Here is a 13,074-nt window from a genome sequence, read left to right on the forward strand (position 1 = left end):
TTGTTAATAATAAAGTAAGTAGGTACAGTAGTTAAATGCAATTATTATTGTTGATTCTACAAATCTTATATACCTATTATTTGTTATAATGAAAATGCCCAGTGAGTCTCACTGAAAAAATAGTTTCAAGTTAATTGTGTTAAGATTATAGAATTTTTTAATGTTTTTAAATAAACAATTTCTGTTCATATGAATAGTTTGATTCAAAACCTTCAAAGTAAGTATACAGAGTGTCCGAAAACTCAACGATAACCTGGGAACAGAATGTTGCCTAGTTTGTAACTACCCAGAAAAAAATATTTAAAAAATCGGAGTCATTTTCTTTTTGTAATATAAGCATTTTAATGAAAAATGTTGAAAATGTACGCCCTGTACCCCATTTTTAAGTACTACAATTACAAATTTGCTAATTTTGCTGTTCTAGTTTTTGTAACGGTAACCGGAAACAGCCCAGCTAATGAGCACAATGCCAAAGAAAGCCCGAATTACTCTAGTACACTCTAGTTTCAGCACTAAAAAAATATGTATTTAATTTTTTCTTGAAATTTTTAGCAGATTTTTTTTCAAGGTAACTTTAACACCCCATACAAAAGTTTAAAGATGTTCTTCTACATCACTATCCGATAGTGACATGGACCTTTCTTTATTTGTGTTGAAAATGAAATGTGGCGTGACGCTTTTGGTGTCACACCGGCCGCCTTCGTGCCGCTGTCCCGTCACGAACTACACTCGGGATTGCCGTGTGGCATGCCCCGGCACGCATTCGCTTCCCGCAGGTCCGCCCCCGAAACGCTTTTCCCGCTATACCGCGTCTGTGTGGCCTGACCTTAAAAGTATTATAAAATAATTAAGTGTCCCAATCACTTACAACGAAAACATTTAATGTTTATTCAAGTAAATATTAGTTCAAGATGCGCAAATAAATCGAAATTACAGGCACCACTAAAATTTACGTAATATAATTATTTTGAAACAGAATAGCAAAATGGGGAGAAAAAAAATTCGTTACTTTGCAACACTTTCGTATTTTGTTGCCGCGAAATTATTTTTCTGTTTTAGTGAATATTTACATAAAAATATGAGTTGAAACGCATTACTTACTTGTGGAATGCGATGTTAGTGTCTATTTTATGTTTGTCTGTTGTATTTTTACACCCATTTACCGCACATTTCGTCATTTTTAGCAAAAAATTTTGGAGCTGTTCGCGGTGCAATATGACCTTGAGCACTAACAGCCCGCGCGCTCCTGGGAGCGCGTTTGGAACCCTCTAACTTGCCTCACTTAGCGTGTGCGGGCTAGGTTTCTATGCGTTATTATTCTAAGCTCGATGCCTTAAATACACGATTTGATAAACTTAGACAGTTACGGAATTATATGGATTAATAACTAAAACATAAGCGATTGATGAATATAAGTGAAATTCGGACACCTAAAAACCACGCCAGAACAACTTGAGCTCATAACCGAATTTAGTTTACTTAAGGTGATCCTGCATGGGCTAAGTATAATTATGTTATCACTACGAACAGGTTTACTTGAAGCCTTATGTGTTATACTACATTCTCTAAAAACATATTTTTCAAATTAAACTTTAGCTTACCACAAAAGCTATACCGTTATTTTTGCTAATACTATTAAAACTACAAGATCGCATAGAATGTCATAGAAAAAATTCTTGAAAAATTCTTAAGGCGACTTTAAAAAAGAAACTAGTTTTTGGTCATTACAATGTAGATGGGAATTTATGTCCCAGATGGAAATCTGGGACAAAAGTTCTGGACCGATTAGAATGGAAATTTTACAATTGAATTGTACTCCCGGAAAGGAATATAAGCCACAACAACAAACATTTGAACTCATTCTACGGTCTCAATTGTTATTTGTTATTTTTATAAATAATAAACATGTAAATTTTCAGTCGACCGTTATCTACAACATTTCTAACTACCTCGCAAGCAAGCTCCAACAAATAGTCCATGGAACATAATAAATGGTAAGCGACGAGAACGTAGTTTTTTGGCCATCAATTGGACATTGTCTCCTCAGACAATTGAGATAAACCAATGACCTTTCGTTGAAAGCAGAAGAATGAAACGTTTTTAATATTATAGTGGATCAATATCGTATTGTTATCCACATTGCAGTAACCTGAACGGGCCTTTATGCTCTGCACTGAAAAGTCTATAGCGTATTAGCGCCTTGTTTATGTCACAGAACAATACATATATACAGCTCAGTCCGCCATTTTGCTTTGTATGGTATGGTTGTGTCATTATTTCGTGTAAATTATCTAAAATTGTAGAAAAACGCCTTATTGTGCTGTTTTGCCGCACCAAAAATATTACCCGTGGTGGTATTTTGTAAGTATAATCGGAAAGTTTTATTTTATTACATTTTCAACTTCTGTTCATCGAAATATTTTTTTGTTACAAACGAAAGTAAAGCTTATACCCCTGCAATACGTCGGTTCTTGTTTAGAGAACTAAATTAACACTTCGAATTCGTAGTCGTTCAGCAATGAACCGCTAGATGGCAGCAAATTGATTGAAATTTCAATATAATGTCAAAACGTCGTAACTTGTAGTATAGGTATTGATGGTATTGAACTTTCAACGATATGCCTACAGGGTAAAGTTTAAATTATATTAACAATTAAAATACATATTTTAATTGCATATATATAACATATATTAAAATATATATATATTTTTTTTATATAATTTATTTTGGTACAAACAGTCATTACAGTATGAATTAATACAGAAATTTGAACTATACTATAGACAACGAGTATTTATTTATTTATTGCACATATCACACATGATACAAGTATGACAACCCTGTAAGGGCATGACAATAGTTGAGAAGGTCTCACGCTTTTACAATATTTCTAATTAATTATAATTCTTGATTATATATGTCTAATTACTATTTAGTTTCTATTTAAGTCACACAACAACAAATATTTAAATATTTACTACTCTACACCGTTCTGTACCGTACCGAATATTACACTTAAATATTAATAACATGTACTAAAAGGGCTTAAATATATAAATAGAATACAAAATAAACGGGTTTTTGAACCAAAAGCGAATGGTTAACCATATGGGTGCTTAGACAAATTACTACTTAGAACTAGAGAAAATTAAAACAAAACTAATTAACCGGGATGTAAACCGACTTCAGGTTTCATAGACAGTAAATAATTTGTTGTGGATGCTTACCTTAAATCTGTGCAATGAGATACCAAACATATCCGTGTCACAAAATGTATTATTATATAAAGATAGCGAACGATGAAAATAACTGTTTCTCGTATAATTCTTACGGAGTCGTGGTGGTACGAAAATTTTTATTTTACGTTGGGGGCGTGCTGGTAAACGAGCTTTATTTATAAAATTAACCTGCGATAACAGAGTCGGTGAATCAACCATATTGTTAAGTATTTTGTAGAGAAAATCTATGTCAGATTTCATACGGCGATTTTGTAAAGTAAGTAATTTATTACTCCTAAGAGAGTATTCGATATTACATTTGTAGAATGGATTCCAAACCACGCTTCCAAAATCGAGAATGGATTTAACGAATGAAAAATATAAAATTTTAAATTAAACTTGCTTAAATGGTTTGGTAATGCGATTTGTTATTTCTTTTTAAATTTGAAACTATAATCCATTTGTTTAGGTATTTAACTAAATGTAAACAATCTTGAGATGTCCATTTAATGAAATATACATTTACAAAATTAATTTTACTACCTTCAAATACAAAATACAAATACTTAGTTTCATGTAAAATTGCATGCCTAATTTTAATTCCTATTGATTTATTTATATGTATACTTTACAGTATACGTATCAATAAAAAGATATCTCAAGATTGTTTACATTCAGTTAAGTACCTAAACAAATGGACTATACGACCAATAACGAACCAATATCAAGATTTTGTAGTGTTTTAAATTTTAGTTTTATAATGTGTGAGTTTTGGCGACATCTGTTCTGATAGCAATCGAGGTTTATGGCACTTAAATTGTTTTTTTTTTCTTCCGTGGTTTACATCATACAAACAACTGCATAAATAATTAAATTAGAAAATGCCATAAAAGTAGATACCTAAGTTATTATCGATACAAAGATGAAACAAGCACAAAGAAAAATTCCTTCGATCCGGGTGGACTCTAACCACCAAATTCGCCATATCGATAAAATAAATAGGTACCCAAGTTTACAAAAATAAACCAATACTTTGTTCTCCATACAAAGTTAAGTTCATTCATGGCCAACATTCTACTGAAATTCTATTACTATTCTGTTTTACTGATTTTAATCAATGTAAGTAAACCTGCATTAATATAGAGCACACAACGTTAGGCACAAAAGAAAATTCAACTCAGCCTATGCAGTTCACCTAAAGCTATAAACGCAAAATTCACGTAGCAGGTTTCTTAGCCGGTGTTTCTTCAGTCTCACTGGCTTTGCGTTTTCGCTTGATCAGGTGTGAGATGTTGACACAGGTTTCTGTTCTGTACTGCTGCTGCTGCTGGCACCGTTTGGTGATGATGCGCCGTTAGATAATGACGCTCCGTTCGAAGCGTTTCGCGAACGCATTTTATAGTCTGCAAATCCAAAGTAATATTATAAACGCGAAAGTAACTGCTACGTTTTCACACTTAAGCCGCTGAACCAAATTTGATGAATTTTAGTATAGAGATAAATAGTAACTAGGAGAAGGACATTAACTACTTTTTGTCACAAAAATAAATCAGGGGATGAGTTTGTATGGAGAATCAATAATTTCTCAAGTAAGTTGGATACTCGAAGTAGTACGCAAAAAGTTCTACGCAAATGAAGTCGCGGACACCAGCTAGTTAACCGACACACGTCCTATTTTTTTCTTTTAAAAATAAATATATACTTTTTGTCAATTAATTTTTTTTTTATTATGGTGGATGAAAACACAGATGCACGCTACGGACACCACCGAGTGGCCTAGGACTTTACAGTAACTAAAATCGTTGGAAACTTTTTTAAACATTCGTTTCTAAACTAAACAAAAGACACAGGATTAAGACAGTTACTACATTCGGATCAACGGGGACCAAAAGGGTTTCATAGGTGGTCGCATGCTGTCAATGTAAAGCGCGATCTCTAATTATTCAGCCAAGTCCTGGCTGAAGAAATATACTTTACACAGGAAACACTTGCCACCACATTTGACATCATTATCAACCCTTTTAGATGTCGCACTGGCGGGCACGGGTCTCCTCTCAGGCGAGGCTTGTTGTGAACCTTCTAAATGCAGGTTTCATAACTATGTTTTCCTTCACCGAAAAGCTCATGGTAATTTTCAAATTAAATTTCGCACATAAATTCCGAGAACCTCATAGGTGCAAGCCCGGATTCGACCCTGCGACCTGTATCACCACATTTACTATTCAAAAATTCAAAATAGTACTGAATGTACAATATTTATTGTAAGTATAATACTTAGAATATAGTTCACGCCGAATGAGTGCCTGCAACTCAAGTGCTGCTGATTCTGCAATACTAGGGGTTGCCTACGAAACTTTGGAAAATATCGGCAATAAACATAAAGGCCATGTTACTACAGAGACAATAAGCCAACCACATGGCCGTTCACGTATTGGATTAAATTTAAAAATAATACAACAAATACATTTCCATACAACTTTATTTCAAAAAATACAAGACAATACAAAAATGGCCTCGTGTTTTCACTAATGTCTACAGAATACAATATAAAAATGCTTAAAAACTAATGAGTATTACAAAATGCTGAGATTTAAAAGGCACTAGTAAATTACGATTAAAACGATTAATACTGATTATAGACTTTTTTTATCAGTTTTCAAAAATTATCACTATAATAATAATAGGGAAACCCTGTGTCGCGGGTGCCATGGACACACACATAGACAACCACAAATTACACCCAAACTCACGAGAGAAATAAATGTAGGTCATACAAATATTTCGCCCGGCCCGGGAATCGAACCTGGGACCTCTGCGTGGCAGTCCGGCATGGTAACCGTCCGGCCACGGAGGCAGTTAAACTATAAAATTAGTGGAACTAATTTGGCACCAGAGACGGACAAGCGTCCGGGTTTGAACGCGGCGCTTTGTTAATGCCGGGTTTAAATTAGGTTAAAACACAGTAAAGCCAAAATCCAAGGCAAAAACTAATTACAACTAAACATTTGTTGTAGATCGAGTTTTGTTCAAATTTATTGATATTATTACAAAATATTTATTGCTATTTTTTATCTAAATAGACGAATCGTTTTGCCTGCCTGTGCCTAGAAAATCGCATTGAAATTAATCGCTACGAAAAATTGTCAGATGCACTTATAGATTGCCTCTGCCTCGCCTCTTTTTCGTATAAAAAAAGGATTTAGGTATACATCAAAATTTGTAGTATGAAATTGTACCAAATTCCGTATTCTACGATTTTGGGCAGAAATGAATTAAAACCTGGCGCTTTGGGTAAAACCCCAAGCGGATCGATTGGGTTTTAACCCAATGCCCATCTCTGTTTGGCACTAATTTGAGGAACATTCTATCTAATGAGATACAAAACACGTACATTTTTATGACGATTGCTAACTGTATTAGTTTCGTCAATTCTTGCCTACTACATAACAAAAATGGAATGTTTGCACTGGAATAAATGAACATCAGTTACAAAGAGTAAAAAGTCAGTCTAACCCTGACATTCAACAACGCTTGTGTTCTTGTCTCTAACCATCATATCTCTAAGCATTTTTCTAGTTTTTTCCACACAGTCGCAGGGCCTTACCTCAGCTTTATAATCCATCATGTCCTGTATTTTCTCCTGGATTTCAGATAGGAGTTCCTTCAACTCTTTGATTTCACTTTCAACGGAGTATTATGGGTCTGCAGTGGTGAATTTCTTGACTGTAGTGTCTAGAGAGGCAACTGTTGGGTTACTAAATTATCTTTTAATTTTTTTTTCCTACTGTAGCACACAGGCATCCCTTACTTTAGCTCTTCCACTAGTCTCAATTTTTCTACCTCCAGGCAGCCCTTCTGACTCTTTATGAAATTAGTACCAATTCTAGATTTTCAGGCTATCAAAGTAGATGTTTAAAACTTTTATGTATTGCTACAGGGTCCATTAAACAGCGAAGGCAATGATGAGTCCGTGTTGGAGAAAGAAGATGATGTAGACAACTTGCAGTTGGCTTGGGAGATGCTTGGTAAGTGTCCCAGGTAGCCAATACTTTTGGCCTAGTACGGTAGTGTATAACCAGAATATGTAATCCATAATGCTATTAAAATTATTACATTATAGATTCGTAAAGGTGACACTTTCTATAGTATGTACCTAATTAATTATTGTTTTTCTTTGTTATTATTATTAGTTAATAGAAGTAAATAGAAATGCTACACTATTGCATTGGAATGGTCCTGTAAATATATGCATATTGTACGAAAAAAATAAGATGTTTGCAAAAATGGTAATTGATTATTGCAATAATAAGAAAGCGTCGTAAGTTACAATTTTACATAGTAAATATCAAGAATGAAAAATTATAATTATGTTATTGTACTTTACCACCTTCTGTTTTGTTAAATAGTCTGTCACATTTCAATCATACCTCAAGTGACATTTTGTTTTACATATGCAGTAGGAATATGGGAATATCAAGTACATGTCTATTCAGAGAAATCTGATGACAGTTCGTTTTGTTGAAATGTCTTTTTTGTTAAACTGTTTAACAGCGGCATTCGTCAAGAAAAATCTAAATATGGTTTATTTCACGATGCCATGGTATATATTTATGAATAAACGAGCGGAATGAGTGTTGTTAAAGCGAGATGTGTTGTCGCCGAGTCTGAGCGCTTCGTTTGTGGCCCCGCAGACCTGTCGCGCAACATACTGGCGCGGCGCGCGGCGCAGGGCGGCGACGCTGCGCGTGCGCTGCTCGCCGACGTTCACCTCGCGCTCGGCGAGGTCGCCCTCGAGAGTGAGACCTATGACAAGGTGGTGCTTGACATGCGTTAGTATTCTACCCTCGTTCACTTGCCCGTCTCGTATTCACTTACTGATTTATTTGCCATATTGAAAGTAGGTTCAATAACAATAATTTCAATTTTTTAGATATTACTACTTGGAGAGAATATACATTAGTTGACTTATTACTACTATCGCGCTGGGCGCCAGAATGTATTTGTCATAGGAATTTAAAGAAATTAGCATTATAAATAATACAATGATCGAATACTTAGAAATAATTCTAAGTATTCGCTGTCTTGTTTGCTGGAAGACGGTTCGAATTTGTATTAAATATTGTTTTCTCAAACATGCTCGGGAGTATTAGGAAAAATGCCGGACTTTTGAAGTTACAAGTATAGCTTTTACAAAGATTATTTTTATTTTAAGTATATTATGAAGAAAAAATAAGAAAGAAATAGTGACAAAGAAAGTTAGAACTATAATTCTTTATTTTAAACCAAATTACAATATTAAATTGTTGTCTCACAGGATTCCTGTCATATTTCGCTTGACCGCAAATTATACACTCGCCTATAAATTTCGCTATCTGTTCTTTCATTTTCGGCCAAAAATATTTTTTTGAAAGGGCTTAATAACACTCAGCAATGCCTCTATGGTTAGTTTTACCATCGTGGTAATTACGAATTATTTCCTGTTGCCGAAAATATTCCTTAACGTTCTCTATTTCTGATTTCGCCAAGACAAGGTTTATAGATGAACTCTTAAATTTTTCGTGTATGATGGGGATGATGGAATACATGGCAAGAGGTGCATTTACAAGCATTGCCGTTTTAACTTTCGGGCTTACATTCTCCTTTATAGCAGTAACTATATCATTCTCCAAATTAGACTCATTTACTTGAATTGAAATGCGAGTGTGGGTATCAAATGGTTTGTCACGGCCCTACGTTTCACGTCCGTAACAATGGTGATGTGCAACTGTCGGTGGAATTTATTTAATGGTTCTTCGGTTATAGGAATTTCTAAAACAGGGTTTTCGTGATTAGTATTTCGCGGTTTCTGTTTCGGAGTTAGATAATGAAGATGGAGGTTTCTTTGAACAATTGGCGGCTATAGAACTGGTCTCCTCATTATGTAACTCAATTCTGGGTAGAGCATCTGCGTTGGTGTTATTTTTGCCTTTTTTTATACATTACGGTATAATCGTACTCACTCAGTTTCAGTCTCCACCTAGTTAGTCTTAAATTTGGTTCTTTCGGATTCATAATCCATTCTAATGGTTTAAGATCTGTAACAATTTTGAATTTTCGACCGAATAAGTATGGTCTGAAATATTTGGTGGCCCAAACGATGGCTAAAAGTTCCTTTTCTATCGTGCTATAATTCACTTCACTATCATTGAGTGTACGTGTTGCGAAAGATATGGGTTTATCTGATCCTATAGTTCCCTGAGAAAGTACGGTTCATAAGGCAACATTAGACGCATCGGTCGTCAGTACAAATTCACGGTCAAAGTCGGGATACTGTAGGATAGGGTCATTTGTCAAGAGTGTTTTACATTTTTCAAATGAATTTACATAGTCTGTGTTCAAGGTTATCTTTTTACCCTTTTTTAAATAATTGGTCAACGGTTTAGTGATCCGGGCAAAATCCGGAATAAATTTGCGATAGTACCCAATTAAACCTAAAAATTGTTTAATTTGTTTGGTGGTTTCCGGTATTGGGTATTTCTCAATCGCAGAAATTGTGTCAGGGTTCGGTTTTATGCATTCCTTTGTGACCACATGGCCTAAATAGTCAGTTTCTTTTTTAAGGAACTCCAATTTGTCTAATTGTATTTTAAAATTGGACTCGCGTAGTCTCTGCAATACTTTTTCCAAATTATTGATGGCCTCTTGTAGGGAAGTCCCTAACACTATCATATCGTCCAAATACACTATGCAAATTTCATTTAAAAGGCCTCTAAGCACGTTGTCCATTACTCTTTGAAAAGTAGGAGCGTTCTTTAAGCCCATAGGCATTCTTAGAAATTCATAGTGTCCGTGCTTGACGTTAAAGGCAGTTTTTGGAATATCGGCTTCATTCATTTCTACTTGGTAGAAACCTGATGCCAGATCTAAGGCGGTAAAATACATACATCTGCCTAACTTGTCAAGAATGTCCATAATATTAGGTATAGGATATTTGTCGTCAATTGTCTTTTCGTTCAATTTACGAAAGTCTACCATCAAACGCCACTTTTGCTTTCCCGATGCGTCCGCTTTCTTGGGGACGACCCATATGGGAGAGCTCCATACGGATGTGGAGGGTCTAATTTTATTTTTTAATTTAATTTAAAATTATTTCTTGTTCTAACTTTTTACTTATTTGATCGCGAACCTCATTTCGATGTATGAATGGATATCGGTAACTTCTCGTGTAAATAGGCACTTCATCAGTTGTATTGATGCAAACGGTTCACCCTCCAAATAAAAAACATCGGCATAGCACGAATATAAGGCCAATCATAAACGCCAACCCAAACACTATTGAAATGTAAAAGAGTGTTTATTGAAACTTATCTTCCACTTGACGTCGGACTGACATCCGCGTGCTTTATGTTTAATACTTAAACAATTAATACACGCGTCGCACACTCGCAATTAATACAGCTCTTTCACACATTTGAATCGATCACTCGGTGACATATTTGCGAATGCGGGACATTTATAAAGATGTTTGTGTGTAAAATTATTACACAAACGCTTTCGCGACTTATTACTGCTATCATACTGCTATCAATAACAACGGGATATGAGTGGGGTTGCGGAGCGAGTTTCAAATGTCCTTTATTGCTATATAAGTTTTATTAGCGGTTAGTTGTATTAACTTCTCACTATCAGTGAGAGAGGAGTTGTTATGCACTGTGCTCTTGTAATTAGCGTAAAATAGCGGCCAGTTACGAATATCGCCGTCAAATGACATAATTTCAATAGGTGGTAAGCGGGCCTGCTGTGTAGCGAGGTTAAGACTCGGCGAGTGCGACACAGTCGGGAAAGGCGCGGGAGCAGAATAAATAGAATGAGCATATTTAATTTCGGCGATATAAATCTTCGAATGTCATCCAAGATTGTTCATCAACATCGAAACGTGGATTCAATCGCAAATTAAGAGCATTGAATTTATCTAATGCTTCACGAAATTCAGTGCGAAGCGTGTCTAAATTGACACCAGAGCACAAAAATACCTCTTGAGGTTCGATATCAGCTTTTACCTTTTGTAACAAATCGAAAATACTTTGCAAAATTGCATACAACGTATTGCGGCGAGACAACAACAATTGAATATCGACCTCTATGAGGCTAACGACGTCCTCGAGGGCTTTTCTGTCTTCTTAGACACATTTAATTATGTATATTTAAAACGAGCAGTATCTAACTTCGAGCTGGAACAAACGAAACAGTTAAACAAGCGAACAAGAATATGCAACTAAGTACCAAACACGTGAGTACCAGCTTAATGTATTACCAGCGTTATTTGCCTATAAGGCAAAGCAGGTAAACGAATAATAGATCAGGCGCGGGGCGAACAAATATGAACAAATACAAGCGAATAATTAACAAATATGCGGAATGAACCAATAACAAATACGCGAGAAGAAGCAATGGCGAATAAAACGTGAATACCAGCTTAGTAGTATCAGCGTTAAGTATTAACACGTAATACCAGCTTAGTAGTATCAACATGAAAATACCTGCGGGAAAGTATGTACGAGAATACGTAATATCAGTGAGTAATATCAGCGTCCGTCGCGGGAAAATAACTATAACTCGCAACAAATACTATGGACATTTACTATTAATTAGTAAATTTCACGCCGCGCTGCAAATAATATGCAGCGCGTGCGCGGGCGGTGCGAGGAAACAATAGCGAAGTGAGACACGGATGACGGGCCGTAGGAACATACGAGTAGGTGCACTACCTGATGGAGCGGAATGAATACGAAAGCGGCTAGTAGTTCAATAAAATATTAAAATTACGAATTATACGTGCGAAACAATGTAAGAAATGTGCATGGGCACCAACACCAACACGTAAGTCATTAAGTTTGCGAAATATCTTGAATAATATGTATTTTTAAATGTTGATAATTAATATAATATGAACTTCTGCCTGGAATTTTGTTTGTGTCGTGTATCTTAGCCACGATTGACCAGATATTAGCTTAAGGTTTAAAGTGTTCCATAAGCGGTGGAATAATGACACAATTTTGGGAATTGATCCAGTAATTCTTGATATAAAAGGTTTTCCACATATATGTATACTTAAGAAACAAAAAATGTATTAAGTAAAAGAATTGTATTTTTTCAAAACCTATTTATTTTGTCTATGATTACTTCATCTAAAAATTAAGCTGTAATGTAAGATTAAGATTTCCTTGGTGCCACGCCCACCCTAGATATCGTACAATAATATGACATGAGCACAGCAACCCAACGTCCGTCTACCAGTAAGGCACGTACAATAATGTTGTATTGTGCTCTCTCTTCCAACGCCCTCCGTCGTATTGACTAAGGGCGACAGATGTAGCTTATTATATTTTCAAAAATCTGTAAATATAACAACAAATGAGCGAGATGAGCGAACAGAGTCATATGAGAATCAGAAAGCAATGGGGAGCACAGAACAGTCGAAGCAAGTCGAAACAACTAAACTAAGTTACCTAAAAACTCTTGAACCTGGATGCGCGTGCGCATAAGAGGGGTGGAAGAAAGGGAATTTAGGCCGCGGCGGCATGACTACACAGGGCATTGTTTTATTTTATACAAAAGATTTTGAGTGATCCAGAAAATAAAGGAATATTTGTGAACAATGCGCCATGTGTTAATTTATTAATTACTTCGGCGATCGTATTGGTCATAACTTCTTTTACACACAAAATATGACTTTGACCCCATACTAAGTGTTGTTTACCTTAACATAAAGAATTATGAAAACTATGTTTTTGAAGTGGCCGCTTCCAGGTCCAGTCTTTGAATTTTGCCCATTCTCCTTTTACCCATAACTTATTTAAAAAAATAAATTAGTCT

At 35.4% G+C, this 13,074-nt stretch overlaps 1 long non-coding RNA gene across 1 annotated transcript; it reads left to right on the forward strand.

The window, feature by feature from the left end:
• Positions 1 to 2,319: 2,319 nt before the first annotated feature.
• On the forward strand, positions 2,320 to 8,046 carry LOC113233783. The gene is made up of 3 exons (XR_003310740.1): positions 2,320 to 2,361; positions 7,157 to 7,244; positions 7,911 to 8,046. It is a non-coding gene; the product is annotated as an uncharacterized LOC113233783 (long non-coding RNA).
• The last annotated feature ends 5,028 nt before the right edge of the window (positions 8,047 to 13,074 follow it).

The sequence above is a fragment of the Hyposmocoma kahamanoa genome, unplaced genomic scaffold, assembly GCF_003589595.1.
Source record: "Hyposmocoma kahamanoa isolate Upper Pololo Valley unplaced genomic scaffold, ASM358959v1 80, whole genome shotgun sequence".
Classification (NCBI taxonomy): domain Eukaryota; kingdom Metazoa; phylum Arthropoda; class Insecta; order Lepidoptera; family Cosmopterigidae; genus Hyposmocoma; species Hyposmocoma kahamanoa.